This window comes from Oreochromis niloticus, linkage group LG14 (genome assembly GCF_001858045.2).
Source record: "Oreochromis niloticus isolate F11D_XX linkage group LG14, O_niloticus_UMD_NMBU, whole genome shotgun sequence".
Classification (NCBI taxonomy): Eukaryota; Metazoa; Chordata; class Actinopteri; order Cichliformes; family Cichlidae; genus Oreochromis; species Oreochromis niloticus.
The window spans coordinates 10,476,866-10,496,173 of record NC_031979.2 but is presented as its reverse complement, the minus strand read 5'-3'; the positions used below and the strand labels follow the sequence as shown (position 1 = coordinate 10,496,173).

The 19,308-nt window shown below is 40.6% G+C and overlaps 1 protein-coding gene across 1 annotated transcript in view; it reads left to right on the top strand.

Moving 5' to 3' along the window:
• The window catches only part of igsf11 (immunoglobulin superfamily member 11), a 112,538-nt gene that overhangs the window by 14,020 nt on the left and 79,210 nt on the right, over positions 1 to 19,308 (top strand). The window lies entirely within an intron of this gene.

Here is a 19,308-nt window from a genome sequence, read left to right as displayed (position 1 = left end):
GTGAAATAGTTTACATTCTAGTTCTAACATTTAGTCTTCTGAGTTTTGTTATTTAAATTCCTAGTCGTTAATCCTGTAATGGTGCAAGTCGCCTCTCCTGTCACAGGCTCCTTCTTTTTTCTCTGAGTAGTCAGCCTTTATCTCTGTATTTGTTTACCTTTGGTCTGTGTCCAGTTTCATGTTAAGGTCATAGTGTGCATCTGATTATCTTCTTAGTTTCTAATATTTAGTTATCCTCTCCTGTGGTCCCTGTCATGTTTTTCTCTCTCTCTGTTCTCTGTCTCGTTGGTTGTCTGGTCTCTCTGTAGTTGGCTCAGGTGAGCGTCGTCTCCTCTTCCAGTCATGTCTTTGTGTTGTGTTACTCTGTTCCTGTGTCTCAAGTCTGAGTCTCTTTGTCTGAGTTTGTTCTCTTTCCTGTCTTATTTTGATAGTTCCTTGTTTCGTGTGCATTATGTTCAGTTCCGCTTCCAGTCTCGCGTCACTTACATTCCTTCAGCCATGTCCCCCAGGTGTGTCCTCTCTCCCCTGATTCCCTCCTGTCTACTTATTGTCTGAGTCTAGTCTTGGTGACGTTGTCATCATACCTTTCCCATGTGTGTGTTCAGTTTTGACTTTTTGTATTGTTGTATTTTGCTCCCCAAGCTCGGGCAATAAAATGCTGGTCTGAATTCAGTCCTGTCTCCAAGTCTGCAATTGGATCCGCACTCTGCCAGCCACACACTGACACGTGACAACTGAAGCTCTTTTCTGAACCGAGCAGTTTCCGTCTCACTTCAGGCCTGCTTATAGAACAAAATGACTGGGTTTGCATCTGAAGTCAGTGAGGGTGGTCTTTGCCTAGGGTAGGCAAAGACTACCCTTTGCCTACCCTATGAGTAAACCAAGAATCTATTCTAATGGTCTTCAAACCATGTCTTTATTGTTATGTATTGAGGTATCAAAACTCATCATTAAGGCTACAGCGTTCGTCCATATCATCTTTTTGGGAGAAAGGGTTAAATGGTAGAAACACAGAAACTCAACAGGCTTCGAGAAGGACACTGTTTTCATTATGACACCACTAAAAAAGGATAATGGCTCTTTGATTGATGGCATCTCGTTCAAGACTGAATGAGCATACAAAACATACCGAGTGACAATGACTGATTGGCTAGGCTGGTTTGCCTCCCAATACTACCGATGCAGTGATCCAGACTCACATGGGATCCCTGCGCAACACAGAGTTGTCCATCTTTTTCGGAAAAGAGGATTTTGTCACCTCGAGGCTAATGCTGTGTCTCATTAAAGGTTGTGCGTCTGAGAGGTAAAGCCTTCCCCATTTCTGTCTATACAGAGATTACAGCACTTGGCATTGCGAGCTTTCTAAAAACACCCTGCAAATAGCTCAAGAAGAAAAGAATAACAGTGGAGAGTGTTAATGGAAAATGAAGCCGGAGGCAGTGTTCTGGCTAAACAGAAAGAAATGGCTGTTTAATTGGAGGGTGGCGAAAGACAGTGTTAAAGGAGAGCAAAAACAACTAAAGGAAAATCTTTAACTTGTCTCCCTTGTGAAAACATTGCTAAATATTACTGTGGCAATATTAAAGGAACAAGGACTGTCTGTTTCAGTGGATGAGTTGGTGTAACTGTAAAGTGACAGAAGTGCATATTGATTGCATGCATTCTTACTTTCTCAGCTTATCTGAGGAAAGAACAGACAAACAGAACTACATTCATTTGTAAGGGTCCGTAATTTGGGGCGTCACGTTTATTATTTCACAAACAAGCCTTTGATTTGTGGCCTTCTCGGGCAACTTCCTAAGATGTTTTCCTTCTTTGCACTTCGGCATCTTTTCTCTTAGTTTTAATTGCATTAGCACTGAATTAAACCCTCCATGCTGCTTTTACATGAGTGAGGATGATGCGACTTGGTTGCTTACTTGCCTCCTCTGATGAGCCGTGACTGACCCGGTTTGGCTGCTAAGAGGTGATTTGTGAATATGGAACAATGTGTAAACTATGGAGCGAAGGCCCAAATCATCTGCTAAAACAGGCTTTGCTACAGATTATGTCTGTCATTTGGTCTACGACCCTGGCTTATAGATTATAGATAGCTTTGGCTTTATTTGATCAGTTTATTTGGTCTTGCACACAGGCAAGACCATGCATGTGTACACATGCTGACGGGCAGTTATAAAATTAGAGCTATGGTTTACAGCGAATAATTTTCTATCTATCATTTTCTTTTTGCTCTGTTTTTTTTCTTTTTTAACATATTTGTTACTTTTTGGGTCAGAAAGTCTCATTTTCCCTAGGTTGGCATTTTTAATCACAAACCAGACAGGAAGTGATTGTAATGATTTAAAAAAAGGAAAAAAAAAAGAAGCTGTGGACTGGGCTCTGATATACACTCTTTATGTCTCTTTTTCCCTGCTGTGACAAACTGTGGATGGGATTTGAAGATTTCCAAAGGTTTATCTTTCCACAGGGCCTCCAGATCTAGTGTGGTGATTTGTCGGAAATGCTCTACTGCCTGCTAATTTCCTCCTGATTGTCGATGACAGCCTGCCAGCCAGGCCTGTGATTGGAAAATCGTGACAGGGTACATAATGGATGATGAATTCGGATAAATATGATTGTGTGAGTGAACTCTTGGCTATTTATATGCTTGCAGATGCTTTTTAAAATCAGATCTTGTGCAAATTGGAGACCATTGAAGGGGCCAGAATGTGTGCAGGGTGAACAAACCCTCTAATGCATCAGAGATCTCTGCAATCGCTGTACAATACTCTCTGTACAGAACTGCTGCCTGTTTTATGAACTCGTGACAGGTAACATTTGCTGGATTCCTAAACTAATTCTGGAGTTCTTAAGGAAGCTGAATTACGTGTGTAAGCTTGAGAAAATGACTTGAGTAGAAAAAATCAGCCAAAACAGTTTTGGTCTGGGTGATGTCTTATGGTGTCTGGTACCTGAGTGTTGGCACCAGGAGCTTTGGGTAGTGGGGTTCTGTGGATCAGGCTTGGTGTGGCGTATCTTGTGAATGCTTGATTGGATCTGGATAAGGGAACTTTGCAGACAGTTTGGAGTCAATATCTTGGGCTCTTTATGATGTCTGCTGAGCTGCTCTGAACTAATTTAGCCAAAGCCAGTTTTCCTGAATTAGGGTGCATCGTTCTATGAGGGGTTATTTACCATCAGTGTTCAGGTTCAGTACATGTTAAATAAACATCCACACGAATGCCAGGGCCTGAGCCTTCCTGGCAGAGCATAACATTGTAAGGAGATAATCAAGGTGGTTTTAATGTTAATTCACATATAGTGAAATCATATGCTGTCATGTATGAGCCTGAATGAATTGAGAGGATATTCACCAGTCAAAGGTCTCCAGTTAAGTAAATGAGAACATGGATCCTTCTTCTGGTCGTTCAGGTTGTCAGGTTTAAAAGTAAGTTGTGTGAATTTTACACGTTATGAGAAGTAAGGCCTGCCTGTTAAGGGATATCATTTTGCAGCGTCAACCATGAACAAGTTTTCAGTCCATTATAGGGCTAACACAGAGAGACAGAAACCAAAAATTCTCACTTTCAAACCTACTGCCAATTTTGAATCATCTGGTAACGTACCAGGGCTAAGCCCTGCTGCCCACCTTCACCAGCTCAGAACATGTAAATTAAATGCTACCAGAACCGATATTTATGTCACCTTTCAACAGCAAAATTCTGAAAAAATAACGGTATGTCTTTTTTATAAGTTCACAGCACGCCGCTCCCTTCACTAGCAGCTGAATACATGAACAGAAGTGCAACAAACTTGCAAAGCATCTTGAAGACTAACACCTTGGTCTTTATGAATAATTTCATGAGGTGACTAAAGCACCTGTTTCAACAACATTGACATTAAAAATTGCTATAAACATTGTCATTCCCTCAAACATGTTAAAATTAGCTGTTTATTAACAGTTATCCTCATTAGCTGTCTGTTAAATTATCATTGAGATAGCTAGTAGCTATGGTTGGAGCTAAGGTAGGAGCAACATAGCATGTTATCGATATTGTTAATTTTACAGATTTAACATTTATTGTGTTGTTTGTGTTTAAAAAGTGTTAGCTTTCTCTTAAAATCCAAGATTGAAGTTGAGAAGAGTCTACAAGCCCCTAGAGAGAAACAGTCAAAGCCTACCTTAACTGATTAGCAACATAAATATAGTACCAAGTCATCATAAGCACGGGAAATAAACAGGGATATATACTAAATACATTTAATATATTATTAAAAAAAGCCTCTCGACTTTGTAATTTTTTTGCAATGGTATCAAAAGTGGTATTTTTCTGGGTATTTCTGTTGATTATAATATTGTGACAGCTATTGTGATAGTTAGTCTGTTTAACTATGTTTAAACCTTAGTGAGGTCAACAATTTTAAGAAAAAAAAATGTCATTATATATTTTTTAGGTATGCTTTTAACCCCATCAGATGATTTTAGGCCTGGGTAAAGTAATTATCTGCTCTTGAAGAGTGATGTTTTTGTCCAAAAATTCATTGTGAAGATCAGAATGGTTTGCAATAGGCAATGAATTTTTAAGAAATGACCAAAGTCATTAGAAACAATTTCAAATGGATTCCTAAAGTAACAGTTGTGAATGTGGATGCAATGCCATTAGTTGCAAAGGATCATTATGTGACTTTGTCTTAGTGTTTCCACAAATGGAGTCTTCTGTGGTTATTATTATTTTTTTTGTCAAGTGCACACACACACACACACACACACACACACACACATACACATACACTCACACATGCAAAGATTTAGACATTCACACAATGTCAAACAATCCAATTAGCTGCCATCTAGTCAATTGGGGTAATTACCCAGAGACTATTAAGTCATTTTCTCCCTGTGCACTATCACAACTGTAATTATGGCAAAGCAACAATGATGTGCAATTACAGTTCACTGTCATTGCTCTGCAGTGACGTGATGCCATAAAGATGGCCGAGGGAGTGAGATGATAGAGAGTCGCTGTATATAACACTAACGTGGAGAGAAACTCCGTTGTGGAACAAAGACAATCTCAGTCAGCGATAGCAGGATAGAGGATCCTCAAAGGGACTTGTGAGTCCCGTTCTGTCTCTTCATAAACATCTCATAATCAATGGCAGAATATAAAGTAATCCATCTTCTCTGGCCTGTAAACGGTTGACATTTTCCCTTTATTAAAGCTGTGAGATGAAACACAAGATTTTAACGATGACACGAGATGATCAATGACTCTATTGTACTCAGCTGGAGGGTACTTTATTAAGGCGGGGCATTGTCTCGTTCTTGAAAGATTTCTCTGTATTTAGGGAATGATTTCCCCGCTGGAATTCAACTCTGGTCATTTTCGATAGCTTGAGTTCGGCTCTTCCTCTTTTGTGCATTGCAAATAAGTAGAATAGAGCTGAGTAATGCTTTGGGACTGGCACTGAGACGGAGCGAGGCAGATACAGAGAGAGAGAGAGATGTAGCTTTTCTTTATTACTGTACCACTGGGTGATGAGAGAGACGTGGAAATGTGTGTTGTGTATTAGAGCACAATGGGAAAAAAATACTCTTTGTTAAAATGAGCCTAGTGTGGAATAGCAGGACCCATTGAAACTGTCGTCAGTGTGCCTGCGCAACCACATGAGACTATTCACCATTGTTACAGTAAAACACTCTTTAGATAAAGGCTCGTGAATGCAGCTTGCAATGGAGCCAGAGCAGATACAGTAACAGATTACGCCACTGCCATGCACCAAGGGGAGAAAAAAAGCTCAGTTTTTAATTAATCCTTGTTTGAATTAAGATGAAAAATTAATACTGTAAGCTGGCCTTGCAGATGAGATGAGGCATATATGGTACAGTGTTTCATAGCATGTTATCAAAGTATCACAGGCTCCGGGAGGACAGGGGTAGTGGCTAAGAGCTAAACCGTTAAGTAATTTTAAGTGAGAGTAACTGGGGACCAGTTGACTTGTGAACGTAAACCTGAACAAATCATCAGCATTGGCAGATTTCACATTTGGTTTAGCAGTCTGAGGCTGAAGCTGGCAGATAGATTGATGAAGCGAGTCAGGCGGTGCTGGATGAGATACTTTTTTTGCCATTTGTTTTGAGGGGTGTACTATGAAGCCAGATTAATAGGTTACCGAGCTATCTTCATGTTAAAGTCGGATTTTTCTGTGTTAAAAAGTGCCTTGATTTTTTACCTCGGTCGGGAGCAGGTTGTGGTTCAAGTTTTTTGGTTTAAATTTGGTTGGAAGTGCCTCGTTTTCACTGAAACCACTAAATAAAGCGCAAACTGTACCGCTATCACCATTTTTATCACCATCATCTGACTGGAGTAGGCAGCACTAATGGGGTCATTTGTGTTAAAGAAGATGTACATGACCCAGTAAACTCCCTTCTTTTGTTTGAGGGCACAACGGGCCATAACCACTGCTGTGACACCCGTTATCACCAGCTGGGGTTTTAGGATTTGTCGAGTCAGCTAACTCAAAGACAGCCCGACTGTGTTGAACTTTGTTTACAGTCAAGGCCTCTGCTGGAGGAAACCTAATTGCTTCCAATATTATTCATGATTTTTTTGTTTTCAGTGATCAAAGCGATTTATTTCGTGTGGAACACAGGAATCATAAGCTGCCTGGATAGTGAGTGTCCAAAAAGCAAGCCCTTACGCCAATGCTGAGGTTTGTATCCCGAGTCTGACTTTTGATTTGAATGTGATGCCAAAAACGCATTATTATTATATTTTTAAACACTGTGGGCATTTTAAGTGTTTAAACAGGACCAAAAATGTGTCATATTATATAAACACATATCATATTGTCAGAAGAGAAAAAGTAATTGTTATGCTATTGGAAATAATTTTTGCAATAATATTCATTATCAACATTTCGGAGTTTAACTGATGGTGTCCATCTCCTATGACCATGTAACAGGTAGCGGCAGATGGCCGCCCTTCCCTGAGCCTCGTTCTGCTGGAGGTTTCTTCCTTTTAAAAGGGAGTTTTTCCTTCCCACTGTCGCCAATGTGCTTGCTCATAGGGGGTATTAAACCCCCCATGAGCAAGCATGACTGTTGGGTTCTTCTCTGTATGTATTATTGTAGGGTCTACCTTACAATATAAAGCGCCTTGAGGCTACTGTTGTGATTTGGCACTGCATAAATAAAATTGATTTGAAAGTTTGCAACTGAGTTTCCTTGAAATGGACCTTATCATAATCTATACAACGCTGAGAAGTAATTTAGTAGCTGCAAAATAATTTTGCAAGATTTTTTGCTAGAAAAATGTTATTGTTGAACTGATATGTTCATGATCAGTGTATTTGCAATATTGTCAAAAAATATTAACAAAGTTTTCTTATTATGTTACCTTAAAAATAAATTAATCACAACTGTATTTCCATAAAACATACACTGTATGGTTACTGGGCCACCTACAAATTATACCTATGGGAGTTGCTCGGCCACAGCGCTCCTGGTGTACATCTATTGTGCTGATTTTAATGACAACTGTTCGGCACATCCAGTTCTTTGACAAATGTAAAGATAAGTGCATGGCTAGGTGCTTTATTTTTCATAACTTTGGCAATGAGACTAAACGATTAAGTGGTGAGGCCTGATATTTTTTTCCAGTTTAGTTGTGTAGAAATGTAATTTTTTGGGGAACAGAGTCAGCTCGCTTTATTTTTTACTTTAAGACTGCAACAACAGCAATCAGTTGATTCAGTCAATGCCTTGTAACAACTTGTGTTTCATCAAATTAACAGCCCATTTCTGCCCCTCAAAAAGCATCACAGCAGCAATTCTAAAGCACCGGCACTCATACAGGGAGAAGTTTGGAGAAAATGAATGGGCTAAACAAAACATCTGCAAACGCTTGCAAATCCCGCTAGAGTTTATACCACATTTATTGCCAACTATAAACTGACAGTTAATATCAATTTGAAAGCATGTTGTTTGTTCTAAGACCACAACATCGTACAGTCGGTCCCTGTGCATCGTGAATTTTATATGTAAAGTGTATATAAGGGCGTTGCAAGTTGATACCAAACAGAATGAAAACTGACTGAGAATGATGTTGACGAACAGTGTCACAATGGAAGTGAGGTTCCATTGAAAATGGACGACAAACGTTGGATGAGAAAATCAAAACTTCAAAAAATAGAGGATCAAGTATTGTCACCTCATGCCAGCCACGGTGCAGTTCATGTCCTTGTCTGTCCAAACTTGAACTCTGGACGTCCTAGGAGTGATGAGTTACTCTGTAATTAGGCCACAGTGAACTTTAACTTCTGAAGACCAGAATCTAACCAGTTCATCCTAGAGTTCAAGCAGCAAATTTGAAGAAATTCCCTCAAGGCTATGCGAGAGATATGGTTTTGCTGGCGTGGAAGCATAAAAAATGATAACGGAGAAGGTCTGCGAGCTTAATTCAGCGGTGGAGCTGATACGATGACCTCACACACCTTCTGTTATCTGTTTAATTCATGACAAAATTAATTTCTCCTCTCCTTTCCACTCCTTCCACTGTTCTCCTCAGCTTAAAAACATCTGGAGCTCACCACCACCACCCTCTGTTAAAGCCTTTAACCCTTATTTGCTGTGCAGCAGCCCTGCGACAGACTGGTGACCTGTCCAGGGTGTACCCTGCCTCTCGCCCTATGGCAGCTGGCATAGTCTCCAGCCCCCCCGCAATCCTGATAAGGATAGCAGAACAGGATGGATGGATGGATGGATGGATGTGTACCACCATCACTTGATCTTCCATTTTCTGTTAATAGGGCAAAACCCAACAACCCAAATGTTTGATTTCCCCTCTTCTCACTTCCTTTCTTTCGTTCTCAGCCTGGGGACTTGTGAATGAAAATTAAAAAAAAGCTGTATTTTTATAGTTCATTTGCACTGCATTTTTCTCCCTAGCCTGGTGGAGACTCAGGTGGGCATGAGTATTAATAGCTTCCCTCGTTTGTGACGTCAGCTGAAATCACACATGCGCCTCTTAATGCTCAGATCCTTTATGTTAGCCGCATGACTCTCAGCTGCTATTTAGTCACTGCTGTAAAGCACTTGTCAGTGTAAAGCTGACAAAAAAAATCTTTCTTTCTCACCTCCTGCCTGCCTTTAAGGATCTTGGTCTTAAACGACGTATTCATTTTCATGCCTTTTCTGCTTTTTGAGCCATGTTTGTCTGTGATCTATCTGATGCTGACCCGCTGCCCGCTTCACCTCTATCACTGTTTTATTTCCCCTCCAAATCATTTTCCTCTTTAATGTGATCATCAGACTGTTTTTCATTCTGTCTCCCCCCTGTTTTTATTTCTCTGTGTGTATCCATGTGACTAATCTCTCTCTCTCCCTCTCTCGTTTGAGAAAAGGGCCTGTATATTCTGCCTGAAAGCTTTGTGGGGTCCTAAATGCTAAATGCCAGTCACTCTCTGCCAGGTGCCCGCTTAATACTGGTCTCCTTGGTGATGAGGCCAGCAATCAGGCCGTTCTGCACCAGACACCGAGGGGTTTGTGATGGAGCACTCATGTTTGTGCGACTGCACCAGTGTGTGTTTGTGTCATCGTACAGTAGATTTGTGTGATTTATGTGTGTGTGTGTGTGTGTGTGTGTGTGTGTGTATATGTGTACTTGCTGCCCCCCCCACACACACACACACACACATCCCACCCCCCGTGTAAAGACATGTACTGTATCTGAGGGAGAGAAAGCAGCGACATGTATTTGCTCTCTCATTATCATGTGAATGTTTCCCGTCAACATGCCTCTGCCAAACAAGGGGGCCCCTGTTCTCCCTGCCAGGGCTCGAGTGAACGCATGGGCCAGGCCCCAGAGCGGTGCCGTTCTTTGCTGGCACAATTCACCAAGAGTTTAGCTCCACAGACACTGCTCCTGGCCTCATCTCCATTCAGTCCATCTGTACTGGCATCTCAGCAGCCGGCGAGGAATCAGTCTATTGGAATGAGGTGGGAAGACACCATTCAGAAAGACTTAATGACCGATGGAGGGCTTCATACTGATTGGCTTTAGATTATTCATGTATGATGAGGCTATATTATAATGTGCAGCATTCTGGTTTTTCTTTTTTTTTAAACTGTGACTGAAAAAGATGTCTAAATGTCCAGTTTTTTTTTGCATCAGCTGTTTCTGCATCATTCAAAGTCATGTTGTGTGACACTTTTATTAGTCAATATAAAGTACGAGCTCACATTTGTAAATTGGGGATTCTTATTTCTGCCAAAAAACAAATACACAGAAGCAACTGCAATTTTTTGCTCTTCCTTAGCAACAAAACAATTAAGGAAATGGTGATCAGTTCATGATGACAGTTTGTGTAGAAAAGAATGACCAGTGGATGACAGTGCAACTCCTCAGCATTACTGTCCCACACGTGGCTCTTGACTCTGCTCTGCTTCCACTTTTAATGAGTTTAGTTCAGCTTTGGACCTGGTTGTGTCCTCAGCTGATTGACAGGTAGATACGTTCTTCATTTATCTATTTTTTTAACAGACACACGGGCCAAATATAACTTCCATCATGTCTGTCAGCCTGCTCAGCAGTCAGGTGTGAAGTCTTATCAGTGTACTCAGGTGACTTTGGAGGCAGTAGGAAGCCCAGCAGTAGTCATGTGTCATAAACAATGCCCAGACAAAAGGTGGCTGGAGCAGGACACTCATCAGTGTCTACAGGATTTCTAGGAAGATAGGCTATCACTTCTGAGCACAGCACAAGGCAGTCCATTACATGTCTTGTATTGCATTGAGTTTAGCTTGTGTATACCCCAAGCTTTTTTTTAGCTTTATTACAAGTAATTATGAGCAATAACTGTCAGAGCTTCAACTGTATTTTCACTAGTGTCATCTTTAGTGAGGTTTAAATAAAGTTATCTTAATAGAATCAGCAATTTAATTGTGTCCCAAAAGAGGCACTGAGGCAAGGCTCCTTAAAAAAATAATAATATCTAAAAAAAAATAAAAACAGTCGAGCCAATTCTGATTCCTTAATCAGCTCCCAGGATGATTTAACCGTCAAAGCCAGAAAGATTTTCCCCAAAATCAAACGTGTGCTCGGAGGAGAACCACCAAGCAGATGGCCTTGTCCATTATCATCATCTGCCTGCTGATACATTACAATGAGGCTTCCTACATCGAAGCTGGGTGTCTGGCTGCTGTTGTGCCATTGGTTGGATGGACCGATTCTGACTCTTTGCCACCATAGGTGGAGAGTTAGAGGTCAGCCCCGTGGTCTGAGCTCTCACATCTCACTGGGACCAATTTAACGGCCGAAATAGCCAAAGGTCCTAACAGCACAACTGCCCGTGCTCACGCAAATCAAAGGTTTCAGTGTGTGCTGGGGCAGGGATAGGTGTAAGTGTGTTTGTATGAGTGTGTGTGTGTAAGGAGGTTTTTTATGCATGCTTCTTCATGCATGTGTGCATTCTGTTGTAAAGTGCTTACATAAGCAACACTGAGACTTCCGTGAGCGATTGTGTGCAGCTCACGCATGCTTATTATGTAGATATAAGTATGCGATGGTGAATAATACCTCGAGAAGGCTGTGAATGAGCATGTTGTAGACAGATGCAGCAACCCAGAAAATGACTCTGCTGTGGTCAAAGTGTTATGTATTATGAAGACCATGAGTTAAAGTGGCCTGAGCAGGTATAAGTGACCTGAGTATCTGAAGCTTTTTCAGGGTGTTATGGCCTGTCTAGGGGTGGCCAGACTACAACATAAGGGTGATCCATCCTCGTCAGACCCCAAGCAGCCACATTGCACAATTGGTAAACTTTGACAATGATTGATTTACAATATGTTAATTTGTTAGGTTATTTGACACTAAAAAACAGAGCAAAACAACAAACAAAAGGAGCCTATCTCGAGGATTTACCGAACTAACCTAATCAAAAGAATTAAACCAAATGACAGCAACTTGCCTCCCTAACTATGAAAACAGGAGAAAACTATAATCAAACAAAAAGCCAGTCCACCCCTACATACTCCTGTATAATACGAACAGCTTTGGGCAGGTTGCAAAAAGGTCTGCTGGTTGGGATGAGCCGAGGATGAATGAATAACAGTCTATCGTGGTGTCATCATATAATTCATCTCCAGCTAGTTATCCAATCCGTATGGTCTGTCCTCTGGATCCACCAATCACGGAGAGGCATCTGCACACTAAGATTTTCATATTAGACAACATTACAACAACAGTCGTAACAAGGATTTGAGCTGAAAACTGTAGGAATGGCTAACATAGATTACATGGTATAAAACACAGATTTATCATGAGCCTGCTGTTTTGCATAGAATTCGTTATATCTCTTTGATCGGGACACAAACTGTAGCACATTTCAGAATGAATAGAGATGAATTAACTTTTTCACTACTTCCTGATCAAGTTTTTTGAACCCTTAATCCAACCCTTAATTCGAGGACTCAAATACACCGCTTGGACTATCATAAGCAGACAAAAGTGACTGATTTTGGCTCTTTAAGGACACAGTCTATCGCCTACTTCCTCATAATCAAGGCAATGTATAAATCAGTGCTATGTAATCAGTTGTTGGCATGGCCAAATAAATTGGTGTATTTGAGATATGTCAACTATTAAAGTTTTACATTCGTGCTATCTATTACCTTTGGGTATATAATTTATGTTTATCTGATAATTTAGTCTCTTCAGAGACTGAGTGTTTTTATCTACTGTTCAATTAAGCCAACAGTAAATCATGTAAAATTTTCGACGGAGGGCAGATTTTGATGGAGAATGTAAAAATAATAATCTGGCTACCTCCGCTTCCAGGCTGACTGTAAAAAGACCTTATGATTAAAACATATGTGAATATATGAAGTTCGTTCCAGCACTCATGCTCTAAGGCGTCTCTGCCAGACTGAGCCAATCTAACTGCCTTTATTTCTTTCACACTTATTCCAATTAAAAGATGACGTGTGATTAAAGGACAGCAATCTGTTTGCTAATGTGTACAGTGTGTGAGAGAGAGTATGTTTAACAGAGACAGAGAGAATTAAACAGCATGTGTCAGTTTATCAAGTGCTTCTTTGTCATGTCATTATTATCTTGGCCTGTTCGTGTGTGTGTGTGTGTGTGTGTTGCCTTTGCTATATTGGCTTATTTGATGCCTGCACTGGAGGGTTCTCAGTTCACTCATCGGGTTAATTGACCTCTGGAGACGCTTTTCTCCGCAGTTATAATGACTGTCTGGATTAAATGATGATTCTGCATTGGCCTTAGATCTGGAATTTGTAAGAGCTTTGATTTCTGAGGTGGTTCATTATTTTTTTTTTTAAATGAGATATTTGAGCTTGCCATTTCTCAGATTTTAAATGCCTTTGATGCATGTGTCAGAAGAAGAAATGCTGCCAATGTGAAATGCTACATGAAAACTAGACCAACTAGCTTTTGCAGTGTGGAGGTTGTGGGGTTTCCATTTTTAAAACGTGCATGATTTTGAGATCAAGGATCGATAGTTCCCCAAGACCCATGGAACATTCAAAGAGACATGATCACAGCAAATTAGCTGTACTATAACTAAATGCAGTTGACTTGAATAGATTTGGGCAAACAACGGTGGAAAAGTTAAGTATGTAAACATGACAAATAATGCAAATGATAAGTGATGCAGAGTCGATAGGAGTGCGTTCATGCCAGTGTGGTTCTTCATACATTGTTTGCTTCTTTGTTCATTTTAATAAAAAAATGTTAAAACCAGAGCAACCAATCTCTTCTTATATCTGCTTTTTAATTATGGTGGTTCTTATAGGCACTTTTGCTATATTGGGATTCATACACTCATTGCAGCAGGCCTCAAAACTCTGTTGTCATGTGTGCAGTGGTCATCTAAATTGAACTTCAGACATGTCTGTAACTTGTGAAGTGCTTGGCTATCTCAAAGTTGTCAAAATGAAACAGACACCGAGCATCCCATCCATGAGACACAATTGGGCCCTGTCTCAAAAGTGACAAATATGGAGTACATTGCAGCAAAGACTAGAGATTGTTTGAAGATTGATGGCGCACAGCAAGCAGCGATGGTACAGTGGCTTCTTGTCAATGGTAAAAAAAATACATGAGAGAAATAGTCTCTGATAATCACAAATGCAAATGAGACAGCTGCTGTGTTTGGACTTGGTCTAAAAATATATTTTTGTGTTCACTGTATTTCTGAAAAGCACGTCACTGATACTCAGGTTTGCATAGAAGTCATTCATCAAGCTGATACACGCTGAAAGGCTGGCCAGTCATATTTATCAAACCACTGTCAAAAATAGTGTGTAGGTTTTGAGCAAGTATAGTGATATTATTGAAGTCAAAAGGGAAATTAATAATCGTACTTAATAAAGTCTGAAAGAAGTGTGATAAGTTGATGCTGCTGATACCAAAATGTGTGAGCAGTGGTTTTTTGAGAACCGCGTTGAAGCTGGCGCTGCACCGAGGTTTGAAACATTAATGTGACTGAACAAAGTTTTAGTTTGACTGACTTGTTAGAGGGCAATCTTAGTCTTCACACCTAAAGACACTCTGAAAATACAATTTGCAGGCGCAAACTGTGAAAATGAATTTGATATGCATATAAACTAACGAACTGTCAGCAGTTCACAGCTTCATTACTGTGCAAAAGTCTCAAGCCACCTTTCATTTCATTTTTTATTATTTAGCTTCCAAACTGCGAGACTCCTGTAAATTTTTAAAGTGGACTTCAGCAGTAGTATCTATGAAAAATACCATAAACACCACAGGCATGAAATTGTATTTTTGAACCAACAAGTTGATTCCTAAAGAGCTATGAGAGAAAAACCTTTCATATAGATATGGCGTGCAGTGTGTCCTTAAAAAAATTTGAGGAAACTGGAACAGTGGAGGTCAAAAGAAAAAGTGACACACCTAAAAAGCTGATTAAAAGTGTCTGAATATCACACCCTTAAGAAATAGGGGGGGACAATCCAGCAAAGGCCTGTCACTGAACCTGAGATTTGACCCTTAAACTGGTCCATCTTCTGTTTCAACGATGCCTCATCAGAAATGTTCTCAGTGGACGAGTGGCTGTCGAAGAAGCCATGTGTAAGGAAGGCAAACAGGGAGAAAAGGGTGAGGTATGCCAAACTACACAATGACTCAAAATCAGTGTCAACGGGTCTTATATAGTAAGTGTCCACAGCCATCTGTAAAACATGGCAGAGGCTCTTTCATGGAGCATTTCTAATTTTCCAAGCAGCACATAAAGAAATGAGGGGTGGCTCAAAACATTTGCACAGTACTATAGATTACAGTTACATAACTGTAAATAACCTTAAAAGACATGATGTGTGTCTGAGAGTAATGTAACTATATAAAGTAATTAACTCTCAAATTCATCAGCTAAGTAGGAAATGATATTATATTCTCAGAACAAACAGGCATGTCTTGCTTAGGTCCAGACTTTGTGGAGACCACAGGCTTGGTAATCACCAGGTGATAATTTTCCACCAAAAAATGAATATGCAGTGTTTTAGAACACAACTCTTCATTTGTTTTGTTCACGTGTAGATAAATTTTACATGAGCGATATTAAAAGGTCTGATCATCAATGATTAATAGTCGTTGTGCTGTAATGTAGGTTAGGGCCCGTGAGGCTTGCGAGCTGGAACGTAAAACAAACAAATCATTCTCCATAAAGGAAAACATCTCTTAACACCCTCTCCACTTTTGCCTGCCTTGCGCCGACCTGTATTCCCAGTAAGAAAATGATCCATGATGACGACGTCATGAGGGCTTTTTTTTTGTTTTACTTGTTTACATTTGTCAGAGGCACTCTCAAGGACAGTATGTTCATGATGCTAAATGAGCATGCACTCGCACTCACTCAGAGGCATTCACAGCTACACAATCAAAGAAACAAACTAATGAAGTCTTTCTGAAACAAACAACTTGATTAACACCCAGGAGGGGAGAGAATCAGGTGTGAACACCGTGGGTCATGAAATCATGTGTGAACCAATGCCAGAGCTGTGTTTTTAAAGATGCGGCTTGTCTGCTTTTAAGAAGCGCTCCACATCCTGTGGGAGTTTGTTTGGGCATGTTGTCTCCAACATGGCTCCTCTCTACCTGGTTATCAACTCCTGGCTACGCACACTAGCAGGAGAGATGAGCGAAGCTTTGCCTTTGGGAGGCACATGTCTGTTTTGCTTGAAGCTGCATTTCTTTAGTGTCCACTGAGCAGTACTCTTCCTTTCCCTGTTGTCTTCAGAAGAGAGAAGTAAACCCTGCTTATAAGGGAAACAACACAAAAAGCAAAACAACACATATTTTTGACTATAGAAACATTCGTTTAGTAATAATTCGATGCTATGCTGTAGTTTACAAGAAGCTCACCAGTTCTCGGGAATGTACTTTGATCTGCTTTAAAAATTTAAACAAATTGCATTTTAATTGTGCACATATGCTTAGCAGTAATATACTCAGTCTTCTTAACTGTTATTTTCACTGCTCCAGTAGTGTGTCCCCAGGAATGCAATCAAAACTAAAGGCACTCCACAGTGATTTGTTTTACTGGTGTCAGTTTGGTCTTAGAAGAAAAATAAAGAGCTGAGTCGATTTACTTTATTATGCTGTGAAGACGCACCAATCCTTCAGAAGACTGTAACAGTAAATTTGTAACTTACATGGTGATAATAATTCAGTCAAAGTTATAGAGCTTGTTTCAGCCCGCCTGTGCATTTACAGTTGTTGGTCTTATTTCCCAAGTTGGAAAGTTGTTCTTCCATCTTCAGTGCTGCTCAGAGCATCTAAGCACATAATTTCAAGTAAAGCTTTGCTTTACCTGGTATTGTTTAACAAGGCCATTGCTTTTCTAATGGCTTGGTTACACCAAAGAAAAAATAGGGTGGTACCCTCTTTGAAACAAGGGAAAAATGGTTGTCTGGGGATTGCATTGAATTTTTTTTGCATTCGACAGTAGATTGCAAGTAGTTGGGGTAACCAACTTGTCACCCAGAGCTTGAGTGGACACCACAGGTCGCTTGGTGGGAGGCAGCCTGTCCCCAAACTGTTGTAGTCTGACTGAGACTGGCTGGAATCACTCTCAGACAGAGTGGCAAAGGTTTGTCAATAAATAAAATGCTGGAATTAATCTGCATCATCATCTGGTTGCCAACTGGTTGGATTCTGTTTGAATTGTTTGTTGCACAAACACAAAATGACACATTTTTGATGTGATCAAAGTTAAGAAACTACAATGAAATTTAACATGCACAGATGGGAACATATCATTTCCTGATTCTCAGCTGACGTAAAAAAATGTGAACATCCTTCCATTTAGTGTCACAGAGCCCTCTCAGAGTCCGAGAGAAACTACTAAAGAAAGCTGCAAGTGAGCATCAGCTGACAAGGTTGAACACAGAACACGCACACAGTACAAAGAGTAAAAAGTCCATTAGAGATAGAGAGGCCAACACAGTACTCGGGAGAAACTTCCAGAAAGGTTTGTGATCCGTTGGCCGTTAAAGAATTTTTCACTCATGGGGTCTACAGCTGGTGGTGGTGTGGTTACCATGGAAACTGACATTCCCTTGAAGGTACTTGGCAGCCACTGGCAATCGTTGAGCTTGGGTAATGGTTTGAAATTCTCTGTAAAGTGGCTCAGAGGGTGAGATTAAATTCAAACTGTTGGCAGTGGACTCGCGCAGTGACTTATCACATTGTTGTAGAGTGAATGATGCCCTTTAGAGAGGGGGAGATATAGTATCTGTATCTGCAACCTGTTGCTCGCGTCATCACATTTTTTTATTTTGGCTCTTTAGTTTCTGGCTGCCTCATTCAAAAAACACCCCAAAACACCACTCCTTGCCTTGTCAGTCGCTGAACTTTCATTCATCGATTAGTCAGATGCGATCACGCTCTGCTGTTACATCCACTGTTGCACAAAATTTGCATTAGTTTTGTGCAGATATGCAAAATATTAACTGTTAAAATAGCAGCACGTGCAGCACATTTTTTCACTGCCAACCACCCTCCTCTTCCAATTTTGCCACCGGCCTTTGCTCCATCTGAGTAAGTTCTCCTTAACAACTGCTGAAATGATTATGCCTCCAAGTGCAGAACACTCCAGCCGTATGTGGCAGGTAGCGTGAAGACATGCTGCTGACGGTCCTGTGAATGTCAGCAGCTGAAAAGGATCAGCCGTGCGAAGCATCAGCCTCACACCTCTGCTTGCATCACCTGCTCATGCAGAAAATATGAAATATTATTACTGTGTGCGCTCGTTTTTCTTGTTTTTGCTTGCTTGTTTGCTTGGGTTTCTTTTTTATCTCTTCACACGTGAAGGGAGTGTAAAATGGTTTTCTACTGACCAAGTACATGACTATATGTTCGCAAGATTATAAGAACTCAGCTCTTAGCAGAATGTTTGTATTGGTAACCTAAAACAGAAGTACTCAGGCATGATGTTTTTGCTATATGAGCCATAAAGCTAGTCAGCTTTGGGGTCCCTATAGGGGTAAAAGAACTTTAATCGTGTAACATGAAGGTCTTTTATATGTATTTTTAGCAACGCATAAACCTGTACGGGAAAAGCATAGACATCTTATTGTGTTCATGTGTGCGTGTCCGTAGAAGATTGTTAAGCTTATTTGTATGCTGCAGAAGCTCCTGTTGTTTCTAGGGCTCCTGTAGCCTGGGTGGTCAGTCTCTCTCTGTTCAGCTTGAAAGCATCAAAGGTTTTCAGCAGAGGACAGATTGAAACTGCCAGTGTTGCCTCTTTTCAAAATACTCTGAATGCAGCTACAGTGTGGGACAATGACGCAGTGTTTTGCATGAAAGGAAGAGATATCTTAGAAAGCGAATCTTTGAAACTGAAAGTGTGAGAAGTCTCATGAAAGTAGCAAAGGGACAAAAATGCCCACTTAACCCCGCACTCACGCAATCACTTTTCCCCCCTTTCTCTCTCTGAGGATGTCGTGTCAGTTAAAAGCTTTTATCGCTGATTATAGCGTTCAAAGCGCTTTAAGCGAAGGTAAAGATCTCAGACACTCACTGCAGCTTAGCAGATCGTATCAATCCAGCACCGGACCGTTTCACTGAGACGGCAGATGCAGCGGGCATCTGTTTGCACGTTGTACATACCGACCGGATGACAGGCTTCTTCCGTCAGCTTCAGAACAGAAAGCAGTAATTGGGGGCATGGTGATTGCAGGGAATGTGTTGTTTCACTGGCACAGTTGGTGGCTACAAATTGGCATTTTGAGGTGTCTAAAAACTGAATCCATAATAGGTTTAAGAATGAAGAAGTCTTTAGCTT